Here is a 24,356-nt window from a genome sequence, read left to right as displayed (position 1 = left end):
AACTTTCACTCTTTGCAGATGAAAGGATACTCTATGTAGAAGATCCAAAAGACTCCACCCACAAATTGCTAGAGTTGATACAGGAATTCAGCAAAGTCGTAGGATATAAAATCAATGCACAGAAGTCAGCTGCATTTCTATACGCTAACAATGAAATTGAAGAAAGAGAAATCAAGGAATCCATCCCATTTACAATTGCACCCAAAACCATAAGATACCTATGAATAAACCTGGCCAAAGAGGTAAAGGATCTGTACTATGAAAACTATAGGACATTTATGAAAGAAACCGAGTTGGAGGGACGCCTGGGTGGCTCAGTGGTTGACCATCTGCCTTCAGCTCAGGGCGTGATTCCAAGTTCCTGGGATCAAGTCCCACATCAGGCTGCTTCTCCCTCTGCCTATGTCTCTGACTCGCTCTCTGTGTCTCATGAGTAAATAAATAAAATCTTTAAAAAAAAGAAATCAAGGAAGACACAAAGAAATGGAAAAATATTCCATGTTCATGGATTGGAAGAACAAATATTGTTAAAATGTATGTTACCCAAAGCAATCTACACATTCAATGTGATCCTTATGAAAATACCATCAATATTTTTCACAGAGCTGGAACAAACAATTCTAAAATTTGTAACCAGAAAAGACCCCAAGTAGCCAAAGGAATATTGAAAAAAGAAAATCAAAGCTGAATATTGAAAAAAGAAAATCAAATCATAATTCCGGATTTCAAGCTCTATTACAAAGTGGCAATCATTAAGACAGTATGGTCTGGCACAAAAACAGGCATATAGATCAATGGAACAGAATAGAGAACCCAGAAATGGACCCTCAACTCTATGGTCAACTAGTCTTCCACAAAGCAGGAAAGAATATCCAATGGAAAAAAGACAATCTATTCAACAAATGTGTTGGGAAAATTGGACAGCCAAATGCAGAAGAATGAAACTGGACCACTTTCTTACATCATATACAAAAACAAACTCAAAATGGATGAAAGACCTAAATGTGAGACAGGAATCCTTCAAAATCCTAGAGAAGAATACAGGCAGCAACCTCTCTGACCTTGGCTACAGCAACTTCTTACTAGACACATCTTCAAAGGCAAGGGAAACAAAGGCAAAAATGAGTTATTGGGACTTCATCAAGATAAAAAGCTTTTGCACAGCAAAGGAAGCAGTCGACAAAACCAAAAGACAACCTACAGAATGGGAGAAGATACAGGATCACAAAGTCTTATTGAATAAAGGGATAGTATATCCACAATCTATCACTTATGAAACTCAACACCCAAAAAACAAAAACAAAAACAAAAAACCCAAAAAAATTCAGTCAAGAAATGAGTAGAAGACATGAACAGATATTTCTCCAAAGAAGACATACAAATGGCTGACACATGAAAAAATGCTCAACATCACTCAGCATTAGGGAAATACAAATCAAAACCATAATGAGGTACCACCTCACACGAGTCAGAATGGCTAAATTCAGAATGGCTAAATTTAACAAGTTAGGAAATGACACATATTGGTGAATATGTGGAGAAAGGGGAACCCTCTTATCCTGTTGGTAGGATTGGAAACTGGTGCAGCTACTCTGGAAACCAGTATTGAGGTTCCTCAAAAAGTTAAAAATAGAGCTACCCTACATCCCAGCAATTGCACTACTAGGTATTTATCCAAAGGATACAAACATAGTGATTTGAAGGAGCACCTGCACCCCAATGTTCATAGCAGCAATGTCTACAATAGCCAAAATATGGAAAGAGCCCAGATGTCTATCAACAGATGAATGAATAAAGTAGATGTGGCATTTCATTGTATATTCAATTGTATATATACAATGTATACTCTATTGTGTGTATGTGTGTGTGTGTGTGTGTGTGTGTGTGTGTATACTGGAATATTGGAATGGAATGGGATATTACTCGACTTTCAAAAAGAATGAAATCTTGCTATTTGCAACAATGTGGATGGAACTAGAGGATATTATGCTAAGCCAAATAAGTCAGTCAGAGAAAGATAAATATCCTATGATTTCACTCATATGTGGAATTTTTAAAAAAGATTTTATTTATTCATGAGAGACACACACACAGAGAGAGAGAGAGAGAGAGAGAGAAAGGCAGCGACACAGGCAGAGGGAGAAGCAGGCTCCATGCAGGGAGCCCGACATGGGACTCGATCCCAGGTTTCCAGGATCACACCCTGGGCTGCAGGCGGCGCTAAACCACTGCGCCACCAGGGCTGCCTTCATATGTGGAATTTAAGAAACAAAACTGATGAATATAGGGGAAGGGAACAAAAATAAAATAAGATGGAAACAGAGAGGAAGACAAACCATAAGATACCCTTAACTATAGGAAACAAACTACTGGAGGGGTGGTGGGTGGGTGATGGGGTAACTGGGTGATGGGCATTATGGAGGGCACTTGATGGAATGAACACTGGGTGTTGTAGGCAACTGATGAATCTCTAAATTCTACTTCCGAAACTAATAATATGCTACATGTTAATTAAATTGAATTTAAATAAAAAATTTTTAAAAGAAAGCAGAAATGGGCAGAGACTAGGATGTAACTATAACTTAATATGGATTGCTAAAACTGGTAGTTAAAATTTTTTATTAGCCCAGAAAATGTCAATAACAGAGTTTGAGAAAAAAATTAACAACACATTTCTTATTCTACTCTCCAAGTAGAGATATGAAATCTCTATGTTGTACACCGGAAATTTCTGTAACATTGTGTGTCAAGTATACTCAAATAAGAATAACTAAAAAACCCAAATATAATAATAGAGACAGGTTGAAAGCAAAAGTTTGGAAAAAGATAAACATGAAAACATTCCTTAAAACTAATGTCCAGTAAAAGTAGACACCAGGAGAAAGAAAATTACCAGAGACAGAGTGGGACATTATATAGTGATAAGAGAACAATCCACCTAGAAGGCAGAGCAATCCTAAATGTGTGGATACCAAATGAAAGCTGCAAAAATTACTGAACCAAAAAGAGAAACAGACAAATCCATAATTATAGTTGGAGACTTCAATACTCCTCTTTCTTTTTTTTTTTTTAAAAATATTTTATTTATTTATTCATGAGAGACACAGAGAGAGGCAGAGGGAGAAGCAGGCTCCATGCAGGGAGCCTGATGTGGGACTCTATCCCAGGTCTCCAGGATTATGCCCTGGGCTGAGGGAGGTGCTAAACTGCTGAGCCACCCAGGTTGCCCCAATATTCCTCTTTCAACAATGACTAGTACAACTAAGCAGAAAATCAGCAAGGATGTAAATGAATGCAACACCACCAACCAACACTCTGCCACCACCAGCAGAATACATATTATTTTCAAGTGCCCATGGAACATATATCAAGATAGACTCTATCCTGTGCCATAAGAAAATCTCAACAAATTTAAAAGAATTGAAATCATACAGGTATGTTCCCTGACTACAATGGAATCAGCTGCAAATCATAACAGAAAAATAACATGAAAATTTCCAACAACTTGGGAACTAGAAAACACATTTCCAACCAATCCATGGGTTAAAGAGAAAGTCTCAAAGAAAATAAAAAGTACATTGAACTGAACAAAACCCCACAATATATCAAAAGTTATGGAAAAGAGCTAATGCAGTGCTAAGAAGGAGATTCGTAGAATTAAGTGTGTTGTTATAAAAGAGGAAAAGTCTCAAATCAATAATCTAAGTTTCCTTATCAAGAACTTATAAAAAAAAAGAGCAAAATAAACCCAAAGCAAAAATGGAAAGAATAAGTAGCAGACATCAAAGAGATTGAAAATAGAGAAAATCTATGTTACACTTCTTGATTTCGAACTATATTACAGAATTATAGGGTCAACACAGTATGGTATAAGCATAAAAACAGACACATATGTCAATGGAACAGAATACAGAGCCCAGGTAAGCCCATGTATATGGTCAATTAATTTATGATAAGAGAGCCAAGAATATACAATGGAGAAAAGATACTCTCTTTAACAAAAGGTTGGGAAAACTGGACAACCACATGCAAAAGAATGAAACTGGACCCTTATTTTACATCATACACAAAAGTCAACTCAAAATGAACTAAAGACTCAAATGTAAGACCTAAAACTATAAAACTCATAGAAAAAAAAACCCCACAGGGAGTAAGCATTAAGGAGAGCACTTGATGTAATGAGCACTGGGTATTATATGCAACTGATGAATCATTAAACTCTATCTCTGAAACTAATAATACACTCTCTGTTAATTAATTGATTTTAAGTAAAATAAGATAAAAAAAGAAGACCTACAATGACCAACAGGTACATAAAAAGGTGCTCGACAGCACCAATGATCAAGGAAATACAAATCAAAGCCACGAGATAGCACCTCACACCAGTCAGAATGGCTAATATCAAAAAGACAAGAAATAACGAATGTTGGCAAGGACATGGAGAAAAAGGAACCCTTGTGCACTATGGGTGGGAATGTAAATTGGTGCAGCCACGGTGGAAAACAGTATGGAGTTTCCTCAAAACATTTAAAATAGAACTGCCATATGATTCAGCAATTCCACTTCTGAGTATATATCTGAAGGAAGTGAAACCACTCTCAGAGATATATGCACTCCCATGTTTATTACAGTATTATTTGCAACAGCCAAGACACAGAAACAACCTAAGTGTCCGTCAATGGACGAATGGATAAAGAACATGTGATTTACACACACACACACACACACACACACAGGTGTATAAATGTATAAAATGTGATATATACCCACATACAATGAAACATTGTTTAGCTATAGAAAAGAAAGAACAACAACATAGATGGACTTTGAGGGCATTATACCATGTGAAGTGAGTCAGAGAAAGAAAAATACATGATTTCACTCATATGTGGAATCCAGAATCTTAAAAAAAAAAATCTCAGGACGCTTGGGTGACTCAGTGGTTGAACATCTGCTTTGGCTCAGGTTGTGATCTCAGGAGTCATGAGATCGAGTTCTGCATCAGGCTCTCCAAAGGGAGCCTGCTTCTCCCTCTGCCTATGTCTCTGCCTCTCTCTGCATGTCTCTCACGAATGAATAAATAAAATCTTTTTAAAAAATCTCATAGAAACAGAGGACACATTGGTAGTTGTTCCTGTAGGGGGTAGGGAAATGGGTTAAGAAGATCAAAAGGTACAAACTTCCAGTTCCAAGATCAGTAAGTTCTGGGCATGTAATGTACAGCATGGTGACTATGGTTAACAATACTGTATTGTTTATTTGAAAGTTGCTAAGGGAGTAAATCTTAAAATTTTCATCACAAGAAAAAAATTGTAACTATGTGAGTTGATGGATGTTAACCAGACTTACGCTTCAGCATATATCCATACATCAAATCATGTTGTATACCTTAAACTAATATAATGTTATATGTCAATTATCTCTTTTTTAAAATTTTATTTATTTATTCATGAGAGACAGAGAGAGAGAGGCAGAGACACAGGCAGAGTGAGAAGCAGGCTTCATACACGAAGCCCCACATGGGACTCGATCCCAGTCTCCAGGATCACACCCTGAGCTGAAGACGGTGCTAAACCACTGAGCCACCTGGGCTGCCCATCAGTTATATCTCAATGAAATGGGGAGGATGTATTTTAAAATAGAGAAAAATCAATGAAACAATGATCTGATTCTTTGAACAAGATAAATAAATTGTCAAGCCTCTAACAAGACTGGCAGGGAAAAAAAGACATAAATTATCAACATTCAGAGTGAAATAGAGGATATAATTACATTCCTTGCACTTGTCAAAAGAATAAAGGAATAGTACAAACAATCTACCTATGTAAATTAGGCAATGGACCAATTTCTTGAAAAACACAAACTATCACAGCTCACTCAATATGAAATAATTTCAACAGCACTATAACTATTAAGGAAATACAATATATAATTTAAAAAACTCTCAGAAACCTTCAGGCTCAGATCATTTTACTGGTGAATCTACCAAACATTCAAATAGAAATCAACTCCAATTTTACACAATCTTTTCCTGAAAATACTGGTGTGTATCAGTCAGAATTCAATCAGTGAAAAAGAATCCAACAAATAGATGGATTTATTGCAAGGAATTGGCCTGCACTATTGTGGCCAATTGTATTTTATCCCCCTTGATAACTTAAATACTATGATGTAAAGTTAAATATTATTAGTACATCTTATGTTACATGATAGGTAGACATGGACCCATAACCAAAACAAAATATTTGCCTAATAGATCTACACCAAACATATTCATAACAAAATAGGGAAGAAATACTCATAACTATAACAGTCTTTGTTTCTGTAACTGGTCAGGTGATTGCAGCTGGTGTTTCTAACGACCTACTTCTACTACCCATTCCATATTCCATTTGCCTTCAGCTGGTCATGACTCTTTATCAGGTTGGGTGACCCAAACCTTCACTCCTGAACCATCTGGGCCACAAGCAGTTCTGCCTGAATTGGATTGTTGCCGTTTTACATTTACTTTCATCACAGGATATGGTAGCCCTAAGAGATGCCTTCATGGATCTCTTGTATTCCGGACATACTTTTCCTTGTATTATGCAATGGTCATACTTTGCACATCGGTATTGCCACATCAAACAATGGTCTACCACTGGAAATAGAGTCATTAGTGTTTTTAAATATAATCACATTAGAGAACCATTTTTGGAAAACCCAGAACCAATTCAAAAACTTCCTTGAGATTGTATTCCCCCAGAACCACTTTTGGTTCTGAAGTCTGTATCAGTTAGGGTTTGACCAGAGAAACAGAACCATATGTCTCAGTCTGTCTGTCTGTCTCTGTATTTATTGAAGGAATTGGCTTACACATCTGTGGAAGTTTGGAATCCGAAGGGCAGGCTGTCAGGATTTGGGCACAAACCAAGACTGTAGTCTACAGGCAGAATTTCTTCTCCTTCAAAGAAACCTCGGTTCTGCTTTTAAGGCCTCTCAACTGATTGAGGCAGGATGTAATAGATTAAGATAATACCCTGTACTAAAGTGATCTGATTATGAATGTTAATCAGATCTACAAAATACTTTCATGGCAACATGTTTGATCAAATAACTAGGGACTGCAGCCTAGCCAAACTGATACATAAAACTGATCGTCACAAAGAGGGAACTCTTCCCAATTCATCTTTAAAGTGAGTATGACCCTGATACCAAACCAGGCAAAGAGAGTACAAAAACGTCCTGGGAAGAGCAGGAGCGCCATGGGGTTGGACTCCACCCACTAAGCGGCCTCAAGAGCAGGGTCATATTTTTCACCTGAACATTTGGCTGCCCAGCTTCTATTTCATAGGGGAAAATTTAGCACATTGTGTCAGTTTCAAATTACGTGTGACTAGTTTGGGAACTCCATGCTATGAATAAGAGGACTCCTTTTTGTGAGTTTGTATGTGTTCATTCATTCATTCTAGTTAACACTTATGCTAAGCTTGTCATGCACTGGATGAAGGAATTTCATGTCATGAGATTGTTTTATCTTCCCTGTAATTTGACACAGTGGATACTCTTGGCCCTATTTACAAGTGAGGAAACTGAGGCTTAGCAAGGTTATATCAACAGGCCTGAGGATACTCAGCTGGTGGATTTTGACTTGACCCCAAAGTCTGACCTCTTCACCTCTATTATAGGATTTGGTTCCAGGACTGCTGACTATCACCTGAACTTGGGCACCTAGCTGCCAGCTTTAAGTTCCTTGAATCTCTGGGAAAGGTGCCCAAAGCTTTCAGTTGGCCAAGAAACACTGTTGATAAACTGTCTGTTCTCAATCTTGCCTTTGCTCACAATGTTTCCTCCGACTTTCCAAGGGCTGGGCAGTGGTAACAGTGCAGTCAAAATCCTAGTTGTTTGGCTTGAGCCAGGTAGCTTCACCTCACTAAATCAACTACTTATCTGTCAAATGGGCTTAATTGTCTTTACCTCATTGGATGTGGTGTGGATTAAATGCCACAGTGCAGGATGCCTCAATATGAAATGTGCCTACAAGTTATCTGGCCATTTTATTAAAATGCAGATTTGGATTCAGCAGGTCTCAAGAGGAGCTGGAGATACTACATCTGATATGTCTCCAGGTGATGGCCATTGCTGCTGGTCCAGGGACCACACTTTGAGTAGCAAGGAGATTTGAGAGCAAATAGCATTGGAATGTACTTAGTGCGATGTCTTAGTACATAATAAATGTCCCATGATGGTAGGTATCGTTAAGATAATAATAAAATTCACCCGTCTCTGGAAACCCAGACCAAGTATGTTCCTTGTCCTCAGAGGTTTCTATGATAGAAGGAAATGTACCAGTTCACTAGAAGGGACAAATTTGTTTTTCTTGGCATTGACTTCTAAGAGAAATTTATCACCTAGATCCTTGTATAAGGGACTTGGATCAGGATAAGGTATCATGTCTTCTAGAAACAATCCTGCTGCAGAAGCCAGCAACATGTAAGCAAAGAAAAATTGTCAGACCCATGTCGTATGCCCAGCTCTGTGTCTGTGTGACCCCAGGGAGGGAGTTCTGCCTCTCTGACTTTCGGTTTTCCTACTGGCTGGCACAGCGTGCACACTTCATGAAGGCAGCTGTACTGCCCTTCTACTCTCTTGTCTGTAACACAGGCCTGACAGTACCCTCTTTGTAAGATTATTGTGAGGACCACAGATATGTATATCAATAGTTAACACATACTTAGGAACTTTAGGTTAAACTATACAAAATTGCTGATGGCAATATGTTCTGACCTGTAACAATGGCTTGAGCTAATATGTGTGATCCTTACAACAAATCTTTCAGGCAGATATAATTTTTATCACCATCTCCCCTGTTCTACAGATAAGAAAAGTGAGATCCTGCCAAGGGTCACAGGGCTTGTGAGTGGCAGAGCCGGGACTCAGTGCAGGGAGCCTGGCTGCAGTCTCATGTTTGCTCTGTCACTCTGCCCCACTTTTCCCTAATGGTGCCACAAGGAAGACCCTGAATATGTCTTTCCTCCCACTCAGTTTTGTCTAATGCAAGATCCCTATAAAAGCCAAGGGCCCATAGCTAGTTGTTCTTTTCTGGCAGCATTTCTGCAAGGAGTTGAGCCAATTCATTCTGGGAATGTTGCTTTCTGGTGATCTGGCTGGAGCTTGAGAAGCTGAAGAGGGAAATAGGCTTGACTGGGCCTTTACAAACAACCCTTGTCTGAATAGCTTCTATTCCAGGAGCCCAATATGGAAACCCAGCATCCGTTGTGCATTCAGATCTGGCCTAATGACTATCAACCTGGCCAAATCACTGGCCACTCATCTACACCTTACCCATCCCCGCATCCTGGTTCTGAATATCAGCCTGGGCCCCCTCGTCTCTTCTCACATAAGTCTCACATCCCCATGGGGGGATGTCAGGTATCATTTCCTGGGCCAGGCACTGTGGTGAGCACCAATTTAATCATGCCTATAGCCAACAAGGAAGGTATGATGAATACCCAGCTTATGGATGAGGCTCAGTGAGAGGACAGTATTTACTCAAAGTCACACAGTGAGTGACCAGCCAAGCCCACTGAACTACCATGCCCTCACATCCAAAGATCCCAAAGAGCCAGTGCCTTCATATCATCAAGAGGAGCTGTGCTGGGGGATCTCAGAAAATGGGGATGAGGACCACTCTCGGTCCATGTGGTTGGGTGAGTTTATTCAGTAAAAGTCCTACTGGGCAGCCCTGGTAGCCCAGCAGTTTTTTATTTATTTATTTATTTTTTAATTTTTTTTTTAGCCCAGCAGTTTAGTGCCACCTTCAGCCCAGGGCCTGATCCTGGAGAACCAGGATTGAGTCCCGCGTCGGGTTCCCTGCATGGAGCCTGCTTTTCCCTCTGCCTGTGTTTCTGCCTCTCTCTCTTAGTCTCTCATGAATAAATAAATAAAATCTTAAAAAAAAAAAAAAAGAAAGAAAGAAAGAAAGAAAGTAAGTAAGTAAGTCCTACACTCATGGCTGCAGGGCTGACTCACTTGGACCAGAGTTAATCCTGGGACTTTTGCTGGAACTATTGGGAAAAATTGCCTTCCTTCTGTTGAGGCGACCAAGCACATACAACGTTAGCCTGGAGCTGCTGGGGGCACCCTGGCCACTCCATCAGGAAGGGTCTACCTGATATGGAAGCCAAACTGGGGGCAAGGGAGCCAAGACATGGAGAGAGACTAATTTCTGACAATCCTTTATGGCTCTGGATCCAGCCATGCCTCTATATGTTCCTACGTACACAATGCACTTCACACACAGCTCTTCACTTTCCAAAGTAGTTCCTTTTGGTCCTAAGCTGAAACCTACCTTGCTGAAACTTAAACTGATTGGTCTACCAATCTGAGGGGCAGCAAAAGACTCTCATGGTTTCAAATCCCAATTCCAGCACTTATTCTTCAAATCTCAATTTAAAATTGGAATGATGATACCTATGTGAGAAGGATGTTGTAGGAATAAAAGAGCTATTACAAGTGCTTTGTTTTTGTTATCTTGTCATATTGCTGCTGTTTTATTACCAGATTGTGAGGCCCCAGAGAGCAGGGACCTCGTTTTATTCAATTCAGATTCCCCAGCATTCAGCCGTGTTTGGCGAAGAGTAGTTGCTCAATAAATGCTTGTCAAAATAAATTTGAAGTACATCCTGCCCTCCCATCTATAGTGAGCTACTTAGGGACAGCTGTTCTGTCACCCAGAATCTCCTCTTGTCCCTGCCCTCATCTTCACCATTTTTTTATATAACACGAATGGTTTTCTTCCTGAAAAATGCACTAACTCAATTATTCTGTGAATATTTATCAGTTACAACCAAAGGAATGAAAATAAGCTCTCATGGTACAAAGAACCCAGATGTTCGGGGTTAGTTTTTTTTTTTTTTAACACAATGCACAACTATTTCACTTATTTGATGTTTTTCTCAAGAAGCAAAACAAAACCAATCTGCCCTAAAATTTGGAAATGAGATCCCTTTCTCACAGTGTCTCTTGCTCTCTGTTGGGAGTGGTGTGGGCATGCTTGGCAGTCACAACAGGCTGCTGAAATGGGACAAGCAGGTAATGGGAAACAGCTGCTTGGCCTGCACTGTCTCTAAGCCCCAAACTAGTGACGAGGTGCCGCAGACAAAAGACAGGCAGTTATGGTTTGGGTGGAGGCCCCATGAGCAGCGATTAACTCCTCTTGCCAAGTTCACCAGGCGAAGCAGAGTCTGCTCAGCTGGCCACAGTACACCAGGCACCAGTCCCTTCACAGATATCATCTCTGTCTTTAGAGCAGTGTGCACTCAGAAGAGTCCACATATCCTCCCTCTCTCTGATGTTGGAGAGAACATCAGCCAATAAGAACTGATGCAAAGAAAAAGCCTCACCTGGGGTGCCTGGGTGGCTCAGTCAGTTAAGTGGCTGACTTCAGCTCAGATCATGACCTCTTCTGGGATGGAGCCCTGCATTGGGCTTTGTACTCCATGGGGAGTCTGCTTGAGACTCTCTCTCTCTCTCTCCTCTTACTCTGTTTCTCCTCTGCCTTGCTCTCTCTCTCAAATAAATAGAAAAGAATCTTTAAAAAAAAAAAAAAAAAAAGGTCTCACCTTCCTCTGTGTCCTGTAGTACCTTGTAGCCTCATATATGGCCTATATATAGGCCTATATATGGCTTATATATGGCCAGGCTAACCTTCTGAAAATGTTAGTCAGATGAGGAGTCAGCATACTACTCTGTAAAGGGCCAGAGAATAAGTATCTTAGACTTTGCAGGTCAAGTGGTCTCTGTCCCAAACAAGCTCTGTCTCTATAGCATGAAAGCAACCATGGACAATATGGAAATGAATGGGTGAGGCTGGGTTCTAATAAAACTTTATTTATAAAAAAAAAAAAAAAAAGGCAGCAGACTGGATTTGGCCCAGGGGCTGGAGCTTGTCACTCACTGGTGCCTCTGTTTTAAATCCTGTATAGGCTTCTCATCTCCACTGAATAAAGCCCAAAGTCCTGTTTTTTGTTTGTTTGTTTGTTTGTTTGTTTGTTTGTTTGTTTTTAACTAGGCTACACACCCAGTGTGGAGTCCAACATGAGGCTTGAACTTACAACCCTGAAATAAAGACCCTGAGATCAAGATTCTGAGATCAAGACCTGATCTGAGACCAAAGTCAGATGCTTAACCTACTGAGCTTTCCAGGCTCCCTATAAAGCCCAACCTCCTAACTGGGGGTGTCAAAGAGCTACCTAGTCCCGTACCAACCCCTTCACTCTTATTTGGGACCCAGGCCTCACTCACCAGCCCCCACTCGCATGGGGGCCTTTGCACTGGCTGTTTCCTCTGCCTAGAACAGCCCACACCCATCCCCACTCCACACTGTCACATGACTCACTCATTCCCATTATTTAGGTCTCAGCAAGAATGTCACTTCCTCAGAAGGGCCATCCCTTCAACTCTCTAACGTGACTATTGCCTCCTGCCTTAATCACTCTTTATCTTAGCACATGTTTTATTTTCTGCAGAGCATTTATCCCAGTTTGAACTTATCTCTTTTCTTTGACTACTAGATTTTGTTTTCTTTCTCCCCTTCCGCTTTAGGAGGGTAGGGAGCCTTATTCCCAGTGCTTTCTGCCTGTAGAACTGGAGTACAGCACAGACCAGTTTCTTGCATCCACTTGTTCCTACAGTCCCTTAGCCACTCTGCTGACAGAAGCATCTTTTAAAAATGAATTTCTGATCATGGCCTGTCACCGCTCTAAACTCGCTAATAACTTCCCATTGCTCAAAATTAAAACTCCTCACCATTGCCCTGGAGGCCCCACAAAAATGGACTCCTGCCTGCCTCTGCTTGTCTACCTCTTCCCTTGTGAAGAGCAGGCTGCCCAGAGGGTCCATTGATGTGACCCCAAAGGACACCACTTGGCGCTGAAGGTGTTTTTACATTGATATCAGAAAACGGGTTATGTTCCAGGAATTCACTTTGAACAAAAGAATGAGGCCATGAACACCTGACTCATGAGAGGCTGGGAAGGCATCCAGTTTCCTCAAATCACCCCACCCAGGTCAGGCTCTCTCCTGTGACATGCTCTGGGTAGAAAGAGAGAACACAATCTTTTCAGACTGATGCCAAAGCCCAATGGGCCTTGACCTATTGGCTGGGGTGGGGGAAGACTACAGAACATAGAGCTTTTAGTGCTCCTTCTGGCCTGACTGAAAGCTACATTCGAATCAAAGTGAACAAGGTTAGGGATGGGGCCATCAAGAGAATATGCAAGCTGAGTGGGTAGGATTAGATTTGTGGGCTCCTTACACAACCATACAGTTTACATAGCTTTCTCCACTGCTGCAGTTCAACTAGCTGAAATTCTACAGGAAAGATAAGATCACGTGGATGGCCCACATGGGCCTAATACAGTTTATTGCTTGGGCTATATTGAGATGAAAGATTGGAGAGCTGCCACTTTATGGCTTCTTCTTCAATGGGCCTAGAGAGTAACATTGAAGTGGTTAAAAGTAGTCCGGATTCTCCAGCTGATGTTGTATGGGAGTTAACAGCGGTATTTTTATTTTAGGTATGTGTGTAGAGGGGGCGGTAGGGGGAATGACTCTTAAGCATCTCCATTTTTCTAAACTGGCCTTCCTGAACAGGTGCTCCCTGGTGCTCCAGAGTATGGTGTTAACGACAAGACACAACAAACACTCCACTACTGGGCATTTTTAAAGCCAGGCGAACACACCAGACATCACATCCAGTCAGGCTTATAAAAGTGACCAGTTAATATTTCTGTCCTCTAATCTTATTTGATCTTGACTTGTTTTCACTTTATCTCATCTCCCCTGTTGTGAATTCTTCTTTTCCTGCCCTGAATTCTCTCTCTTTCTGATGATCTCTGGATTTGGCTCCTTCTTGACACTTGGGTCCTAGCACTCCTTCTAAGGATTATCCTAGTATGCTCTCCTACCTCCCTTTTGTTCCACTGCCTCCCATGTTCCTAACTGATGATGCCTAGTAGATAAGCCTTGGTCCCAAACCTCTGAGCAGGGGGGACAGGTGCTGCACGAGGTTATGATGACATCATGGAGAACAAGACGGACATTGTCTCTCTACTGGGTGCATCTGGAACCTCTTCTACATCCTATCCATGGCCAGGAAGCTCTCAACTTCCTAGGACTGTCCTTTTCATTTTCTGACAACCTTATCAGAAAGCTCAAGCTGTCAACAAGCTTGAGAGCTGCCCTGAAGTCATCTGTTTCCTGCAGAGTGCTGACGGTGTGGTGTGAACTCCAAGGCAGCTGTCAACATACATTCTGCCTATCACTTGCTAAGACCAGCACTGGAGCATGCGACATAAATTAATCACTTCCACTTCTCAACAGCACAGGCTCCTTGTGCTTTTTCTGCCTCTGGTCATTCATGCTCAGCAGATAACCGATAGCCATAACACTCTGTGGAACATGGGCATGATTCCGGGCGAGCCAGATATAGCCCATTATCATCGCAGTTACAGTGTGTGGGCTCATTGAGAAGTTACGGGACACTTTATCAATGAGGGAGGTTGTCCCAAAACTCTGGCATTGGGTTTCATGTGAGGGAATGGAGGTGAAGATGAAGGTTGCAGAGATAGCAAGGCCTCCTTATCTGACATATTTTCCCAGTGAGGTCAAATATCAGTGCCATGGCCATCTTCCCAGGCGGAAATAAACCATAGAACACCAGAACTTGGAGGCTTTGTAGAGGGAGAAAATGAGACCCAGCAGGGGGACAGGACTTGTCCAAGCTCCTACAGGGAGATGGTGTCAGAGACTCAGGTTTATAAGAAAAACAAGAGCCCCTTTGCCCTCTGCAAACGAGACCAGGCTTTAAAGGAGAGCAAAATCTTTGAGGATGTGAATGTTTTGCCTTTCTGCCTTAACATATAAAGGAGTGAGCAGGGAGTCAGGGATGAGCTATTTCTGTAGAATCTCAGTTGAGACATGACTTTTTTGTTTATATCAAATGTCTGTATTTTAAAAATAATTTCACTCATTTTCAGTTTCAGGGTTTTTTTGTGTGTGTATGTACACATGAAAAAGAATATGACAATGATATCTATTAGTTCCATTAGATAAAGAACATTGTGGAAAATCTGGCTGGCCCATTTGGTGGAGCATGCAACTCTTGATCTTGCGGTTGTGAGTTTGAGCCCCATGTTGGGTGTAGAGGTATTTAAAAAAAATAAAATCTTGAAAAAAAAAAAACATTGTGAATGTTCATAGATTTTTTGTTTTTTAATGATCATAGTTTTTTAAAAAGATTGTTTATTTTGGGCAGCCTGGGTGGCTCAGTGGTTTAGCGCCACCTTCAGCCCAGGGTGTGATCCTGGAGACCTGGGATCAAGTCCTACATTGGGCTCCCTGCATGGAGCCTGCTTCTCCCTCTGCCTGTTTCTCTGCCTCTCTCTCTGTGTCTCTCATGAATAAATAAATAAAATCTTTAAAAATTGTTTATTTTTAGAGATAGAGCATGAGCGGTGGGTGGAGTTGGGGGGGAGTGTAGGGGGTGGGGAGGAGTGTAGGGGCAGAGGGAGAGGGAGAGAGGATCTCTCCAGCAGACTCCATGCTCAGTACAGAGTCAATGAGGGTTCAATCTCACAACCCTGAGATCACAATCTGAGCTGAAATAAAGAGTGGGACGCTCAACTTACTGAGCCACCCAGGTGCTCCAAATGATCATAGTTTTATGTCAATGGCATTACATGATTCAGATAGAAAAGTGCTTGGTTCCAATGTTGTTGGCTTTTAAAAATCTAATTCATTGTTTCGTTCAGCCAAAGGTACTATGTCTGACATTGTGAGGGCCATTGTAATTTCAGTTTCAAGTTCAAATCTAAAGAAAATGTCATTTATTTTTCAGATGATAATACAAAAGTTCAATTGGAGCATAGCATCATGATAAAACAAGGTTTTTTACTAAATAAAAATAAGCAAAATAAAGAGCCTACAGAAGGGGTGCCTGGGTGGCTCAGTTGGTTAAGCATCTGCCTTTGGCTCAGGTCATGATCCTGGGGTCCTAGGATCGAGCCCTGCATTGGGCTCCCTGCTCAGTGGGCAGTCTGCTTCTCCCTCTGCTCCTCTCCCTGCTTGTGCTCTCCCTCTCTCTCTCAAATAAATAAATAAAATCTTTTTTTAAAAAGCCTAAGGGGAAGTGTACTTAGAATTAATTGTGGTACACACATACTTCATATTTGTCTCCAAAATAAGCTGCAATATTAAATACACAAGTTTGTACATCCCCATAGTTAGAATAACAGAACTAAAAAGAATTCTTTCTTTCTCTTTCTTTTTTCCTTTCCTTTTCTTTTCTTCTTCTCCTTCTCCTTCCTCCTCCTCCTCCTCCTCCTCCTCCTCCTCCTCCTCCTTTTGTTTTACAAAACCTTTGTGTCACATGCTTTCAATAGATTAATAAATTGCAGTGCTACGTATGAAATACAAAATATTTTCATGACAAACACATGATTAAGAAAAAAAGAATCCCAGGGTAGCCCCGGTGGCTCAGCGGTTTAGCACTGTCTTTAGCCCAGGGCCTGATTCTGGAGACCCAGGATCAAGTCCCGTGTCAGGCTCCCTGCATGGAGCCCGCTTCTCCCTCTCCCTGTGTCTCTGCCTCTCTCTCTTTCTGTGTCTCTCATGAATAAATAAATAAAATCTTAAAAAAAAAAAAAAAAGAATCCCAGGTCACAACTCTGGTTACTAGATGAGCTCCTTAACATATTCCTGAGGTCTACATGAGAACGACAATAAATCCACTTACTCATTGATTTACGCTATATTTATTGAGTGCAGCCTCCTTGATTCCTTTAGCAGGCCCTGCTCCAGAGGGCTATGGAGGTGAACCAGACATTTAGCTTCCATTTTCATGGAACTCACATTCTAGTCCTGGCAGAGGAGAATGGATAATAAACAAATCAGAATATAAAAGGCAGGGAATATAGAACTTAATTAATATAGAGAAAATAGAATATTAAATATAAAGAATATTCGATGGTGATAAGTGTTTTTGAAAAAATAAAGCAGATTAAAGGCATAGGAAGTTCTAAGAATATGGGGTTGTCAAGGAAGGTGTTATAGGAAAACTGGTATTTGGGTAGAAATCTGAAGAAATAAAGGAGCAAGTCTTGGAGGTATCTGTGGGGAGTATTGCAGGTAGGAAAGAAACAGTCCAAGAACCCTGAGGCAGAAGTGACCTAGGTATATTTAAGGTCCATCAGGGAAAGCAGTGGGGCTGGAGTCAAGGGAGAGAAGTGAAGAGGGGTAGGAGCGAGGGGAGAGAGATGAGGGCAGATCAAGCAGGGCCATGTGCACTGTTGGTAGGACTTCAGATTTATTATGAGTAGATAAGAGTAGCTGGAGTTTTGTGAACCAAGAACTGACATGACTGGACTCACCTTTTTAAAGGTCATTCAGGCTGCAGGGTTGAAAAGGACTATAGGAAGGCAAGAGCAGAAGAAACTCTCACAGTGCTGATGGACTGGATGTAGGGAGGAGTCAAGGGGGACCCCAAGATTTTTGGCCTGAGCTAGTAGAAAGATGAGGCTTCCATTTGCTGAAGTGGAGAAAATACAGGAAGAGCAGGCTGGAGTGAGGAGAGAATTGGGAGTTTGGTTTGGGCATATTAAAGTTGACAAAATCTACAATTATCTAAATGTAGATGGTAAGCAGGCAGTTGAACAGGGAGTATGGAGCCCAGAGAGGAGGCTCAGGATAGGGATAGTGATATTTTTATGCTTGAAAGGGAAGGAAAACCATCAGAAGGAAGAGACAAAGCTTTCTTGAGGGAAGGAGGACAGACATGGTGTGTCTTAGCCTGGGTTCCCCAAGAAGCAGATCTTGAGCCAAGGATTTGAGTGCAAGTAGTTTATTTCATGCCAAGAAGCACCTGTAGGGGAGTAGGAACTGAAATAAAGAGGAAGGGAGTCAATAAAATAGATGGTATCACACAAGTTACCACTGTGGGCAACTAGAGCTTAATTTCACTGGGAACCCTGGGAGCCAGCATAGAGTACAGTGATATCCTGGTATCTTTAGTGATATCCTACCCAGGAAGGGGGAGCAGCTGAGGGCTACTATTAGGGGTAGGGTATTATTAATACTCTGATACTTTTAGACTGCCATGCTTGTGGATAGAGCAGGCTCCAGCAGCCAGAGAAAGCTCCCAGGTAGAGATGCAAGTGCTGACAGATAGAAGTCAGGGCAGCTTGCTCTAAAATTCTAAGACTTAAAGAGATATGAGTGGGGCACTGATGCTCTACATTATCCTTGTTGATACTGATTCTTCTAGGTGGTTGCCAGTTATACTTTCTACAAAGAACACAAAAGAGTTTGTGGGACAAGATAAAGGCCCCACTTCTCCAATTGTTTCCAAGGTCATGATTGGTGTTCATCATCTCCTTGTCTCATTCCAGACACCCTCACCCTTGAACAGCACTCACTGCATATTGAGGTTGCTTCTCTGGTTGGGTAACTGGGCCCACATCCCTGGGAGGTCTGAGCTCCTGGTCACTATGCACTAGTCAAACTATAATTGCTACAATTGCCCATACTGTTAGTCTCTGCGCAAACACCAAGATGAGCCCTAATGAATCCCCTGAGTTCTAGGCATATTTTTCCCTGATCCTATTATCTACCAGCAGCCCTATCTTTTCATGATAATCAAGATCTAATATCCCTTCCAGTATAGGAACTCCTTTCTTGGCCTACTGCTCTGTTGGCATGGGGAGTCTAAAGTGACATGGGGTAGCCATAGCTTTAGGTGGTACTTGGGATAAGTACCTCCACCTCATTCACTACCAAGCCATGGCCAGGAACAAGACTACTAGTCTAGCAGAGCCAAAAGTTAGAGATTCCTGAAGTGAGTCATTGGGCATGATGGTGATAAGGACCCTTCTACTTCCACTCCTTGGTTCCTATGTACTCTACTTGATGGGGCCCCAGCATCATATAATGACTGCTATTTTGAAGTATACATTGAATCTTTTTTTAAAAAAAGATTTGTTTATTTATTTGAGAAAGAGAGAGAGAGAATTAGTGGGGAGATGGAAGCAGACTTACCACTGAGCAGGAAGACCCCAACACAGGGCTGTCTCATGGCCCTGAGATCATGACCTGAGCTGAAACCAAGAGTCAGATGATTAACTGGCTGAGCTACCCAGGAGCCCCTTAAAGTACAGATTGAATCTTAAAAGACAGCACCCCAGAGTGAAAATGCCAGAGTAAGAAACTATAAAATCTCATTCTTCCATAAAAGGAGCAAATAAACTGGCAAAAGTTTTGAGAATCAACTTTATTGGGACTTGAGAAACTAATGAAAAGTTTACAGCAACCAGGAGAATGCTTAATTGAGGAGAAAAAAACACATCAGAATCTTGATAGTAGAGCTTTGGGGTATGTTGACTGCCCTGACTCAACAGTGGCCTGGAAGACAACAACCTACATTTCTGGTATAGGTGTTGAGTACATAAGGGAGCAGAATGGATCTAATTCTCAAAGAACCCTGGTTGTATTATCTTTCTTGTTGCTACCTGAGAGACCAATCCAAAGAACTTGTTTTTATTTCACCTACCATTAAACTCTCAAGACTGAAGTGACCATCCAGGGGGCATTTGTCAAAAATATTTAAAGGCAAAAATATATAACCTGCTGCCAGTTGAGGCAAATCAAGTGAAAGAATGGGAAAAAATATTCTATGTAAATAGTAACCAAAAGAGAGTTGGAATGGCTATACTAATATCAGACAAAATAGACTTTAAGACACAAATTGTAACTAGAGACAAAGATATATATCATTATATAATGATTAGTCAATATATTAAAGATATAACAATTATAAACATATATGCACCTAACAACAGAACTCCAAAATATATGAAGCAGAAACTGACAGAATTAAGGGGAGAAGTAGACTGTTCTACAATAATTGGAGATTTCAATACTTCACTTTCCATAATGAATAGAACAACTAGAGAAAAGATAAAAAAGAAATAGATTTGAACAACAGAGCCATCTAGAAAAAGAAGGCAAACAGAAAGAAGAAAATAATGAAGAGCAGAGATTAATGAAATCGAGAATAGAAAAAGAGAATTAATGAAATCAAAAGTTGGTTTCTTAAAATTTTTTTTTAAATTGACAAACCTTTAGGAAGACTAAGGAAGGAGAGAGAGAGAGAGAGAAAGAGAAAGAAAGAGAGAGAGACTCAAATTACCAAAAGCAGGTGGAAACAACAAACGTAGGATGGTGGTTAAGATTAAGAGTCTGGACTGTGGAGGCAGTAGGGACATTACAAACAACTTTATAGAAATAAAAAAGGATGATAAGAGAAAACTAGGAACATTTGCATTTGCAAACAAAGTAGATCATCTAAATAAAATGGACATACTCCTAGAAATACACAGATTACCAAAACTGACTCAAGAAAAAACAGAAACTCTCAACAGATCCATAAAAAATTAAAAGATTAAGTCTGTAATTTAAAACTTCTAACAAAGAAAATCTCAGGACCAGATGGCTTCATTGGTGAATTCTACCAATGTTTTTAGAATTAATACCAATCCTTCTCAACTCTTCCAAATAATCGAAGAGGAAAAACTTCTTAACTCATTCTATGAAGCCAGCATTACTCTGATAGCAAAGCCTGACACAGACATCAAAGAAAACTAAAGACCAATATCCCTATGAACATAATTGCAAAAAAATACTCAATAAAATACTAATAAACAGATTTTAGCAGCATATACGGAGGATTATATACCATAACCAAGTTGAATTTATCCCAAGAATGAGAGAGTAGTTCCACATACAAAAATTAATCAATGTAATATACCATATTAATAGAATGAAACAAACAAACATAAAACAGTGATCATCTCAGTTGATTCAGAGAAAGAATTTGATAAAACCCAGCATACTAGAGCACCTGGGTGGCTCAGCTGGTTAAGCTTCTGCCTTCAGCTCTGGTCATGATCCCAGGACCCTAGGATTGAGCCCAGCATCAGGCTCCTTGCTCATCAGAGAGCCTTCTTCTCCCTCTCTTTCTGCCTGCCTCTCTCTCTGCCTGCTGCTCCTCCTGCTTGTGCGTGCTCTCTCTCTCTCAAATAAATAAAGTCTTAAAAAAAATCCCAGCACACTTTCATGATAAAAAATGCTCAACAAACTTAGGAAGAGAAGGAAAGTTCCTCAACATAATAAAGGAAAAATTAAGGGCATTTATAAAAACCCACAACTAGCTTCATACTTCATGGGGAAAAACTGAATGCTTTTTCCCTAAAATCATAAACAACACATGTCTACTCAGTACTTCTATTCAACATTGTATTAGAAGTTCTACCCAGGGAAATCAGTCAAGAAAAAAAGGCACCCAAACATGGCAATACTCAACAGATTCAATGCTATCTCTGCCCAAATTCCAATGGCCTGATTTGTAGAAATTGATGCGATGACCCTAAAACTCATATGTAATTACAAGGGACTCAGAATAGTCAAAACAATCTTGAAAAAGCTACAAAGTTGGAGAATTCACACTTCTCAATTTTTAAAACTTACTACAATGCACAGTAATCAAAACAGTATTCAACCAGCATAAAGATAGACCTAACAATCAGTGCAATAGAATTGAGAATCTAGAAATAAATCTATACATCCATGGTCAACTGATTTTCAACATTCTAAGACCCTATTCCAAGGAAGAATAGTCTTTTCAACAAGTGGTAATGGAACAAATAGATAACCACATGCAAAGAATGAAGTTAGATCCTTACCTCACACAATATTCAAAAATTGACTCAAAATGGATCCCAGACCTAAATATAAGAGCTAAAACTATAAAATTCTTAGAAGGAAACACAGGGGTTAATCTTCATGACTTCAGATTTGGCAATAAATTCTTAGACATGGCATGAAAGCATGAGTAACAAGAGAAAACAGATAAATTGAACTTCATCAAAGTGGAAACTTCTGTGTATCAAAGAGTACAATCAAGAAAGTTGAAAGAGCAACCTATAGAATGGGAGAAAATATTTGCAAACCACATATCTGATAAGAGGTCTAGAATATATAAAGAGGTCCTGAACTGAAGATGGAGACAAAGATCAGGAAACTGAAAGAAATAGAAGGAACTAAAGGCATGTGCCTAGGGTCTCAGCCTCACATCTGCTTTATTTCCAGGAAGAAGCAAGTGACTCAGCCCTGGCCAATTAGGCCCAGTAATTGAAAGGGGCACATGACCTGGTCCAGACTCATCATGAATCCAGGGAGTTGGGTTGGAATTTTGGGCAAGAGGCACAATGGCTAAACTGTGGAATGTCCACCTGGTCCTGCTATGGCCATTTTGCCACCATGAAGGAAGCACCTGGCTGAGAACAGAGTCAACAGCAGGTAAAGCAGAGCCAGGGATGGAGCAGGGTAGATTCCTGGTGGTCTTGCTTGAGCTCCTGTATGCAGCCATATCAACAATCTGCTGCCCCTGCTCATTTTTTCCCCCTAAGCCAGCTGGAGCTGGTTTTTGCCAATGAAAAAAATCATGTTTAATACAATCCATTTGTCTTCTATGACTATTCTTTGCCTCAATTATCACTAAAAAAATATGCCCTTAATATTCTGTGTAGACTAAGCATCTCTTATCTTTGCCCTAATTTATTTATCCCCTTCCCTACTATGACTACTGCATGCCTACCTATAGGCGCTTCCTGGGCTATCTGCTCAAACTCCTCCAGGGTTTATGAGAGATAGTTGCTAGGTGAACCTCTGTGTGTCTTTTGGAAAAACTCTTTATCTAAGACAGGAACTGTTATGTTTGTTACCCCATCCTCCCTGTGAAGAAATCATGGCATCAAATCCTGAGTGCAGTGCCAGGAAAATATAGGTCTATTACTATTTCCTTTTCACAGTGCGAAATAGGGACCCTGAAAGATAAAGTTTCTTGTCCAAGATCACACTGTTAATCCATGATGGATTCAAACCCATGGCATGTGACTGGGTAAGTAGACTGCCCCCGTTCAGTAAGTGGCTAAGATTGCTATTACAAACAGTAATAATCAGTCACTCCAACAAGGCTGATGACGTGATGGCTTTCTTGTCCTGATCACTGGCCCTGCCTCATCTTCCAACTACTCCAAATTTACCTTATAAAAAGTCATCTATAGCTGGATGAGAGGTTAAAGTAACCATGTTAGTAGCCCTATACTTCCAAATGGAGAGAGTTGCTTAGGATGAACTCAAAGCTGTCTTGTTTCATCCTTATCTTGTTCAATACAATAAGCTCCAGAACCAGTTTATTTGTTACAGTAGAAGCTGGTCAATGTGGACCTTTTTACCTGGCTCTCTGTTCCAGCCATTTGCCAATCTAACTTGGGCCCTGTGGCTAAGAATTGTGAGCCTAGGAATGAAGAAACATAGGGGCTCCAGGCCTACCTAGCTCTGCCATTAACTATGTACAACTGCAGGTCACTATTTTCTCCTCTTTGAACCTCACCTCTGCATCTACAAAATTGGTCGGTGTGCTATGGGGGGTTTTGACTAGAGTGATATTTCCCAAAGTGTTTTCCAGCAGGCATTTGCCAGAAGTTTGAAAAAAGGAGTTACCACTCCCCATCCTACCCTGGTCCAGTAATTTAGGGGAACACTGGGTAGGATATTGTTAAACAAAAGTATATTTACCACCGGACTTCTTGGAAGCTTCAGTCTGCCCTTGTGCCTTACAACTCTTCCAAACAGGGAGGTAGAGACCAGAGTTCCCAAATTGACTTGACACAGGAACTCCTTCTGGGTGCGCTGTCTTGTGGGTGAGTTGTTTTGTGCAACAGAATTTAGGAAAAGTTAGACTAGGGGATCCATAGGATCCCTGTCAGCTTTGGGAAGTCTTAATTCAAAATTCATTATTTTGACTTAGGGCTCTGTGAGATGCTAAACTACATCCTGAATCATGAAAGCAAAAAAACCAATTACAGTCAGTAAAGTTTAGATGGAGTTCTGTTGTAATTTGTAGAATTCCAGTTGCTGAAAATGAGAGTTTGTGAGTGGAATGGATGATAATGATCCAATAAACAGAATACTCATGAACTTGGACCATCCTGGGCAACAGAGGGAGCTATATTGAAAACTGAACCTGCTATGAGTTTCCTTTATGAAAATTCCAGGATGCACAGATTACCTATTCTGTACCACAAGAATCTGGGTTGAATATAAAGTCACAAATTCATGACTGGAGGACAGTGACTTAGAGATTCTGGGTTGTAAAATCATAATGGCATTGAAAGGAAAAACAAATGCCTGGTGGTGTGCATGTTGTCTGTAGTAAAGCAAACAAGCAAAAAAGAACTAAAAAGCACCTCACTGAATCT

This window comes from Vulpes vulpes, chromosome 9, assembly GCF_048418805.1.
Source record: "Vulpes vulpes isolate BD-2025 chromosome 9, VulVul3, whole genome shotgun sequence".
Lineage (NCBI taxonomy): Eukaryota > Metazoa > Chordata > Mammalia > Carnivora > Canidae > Vulpes > Vulpes vulpes.
This window is presented reverse-complemented; position numbering follows the sequence as displayed.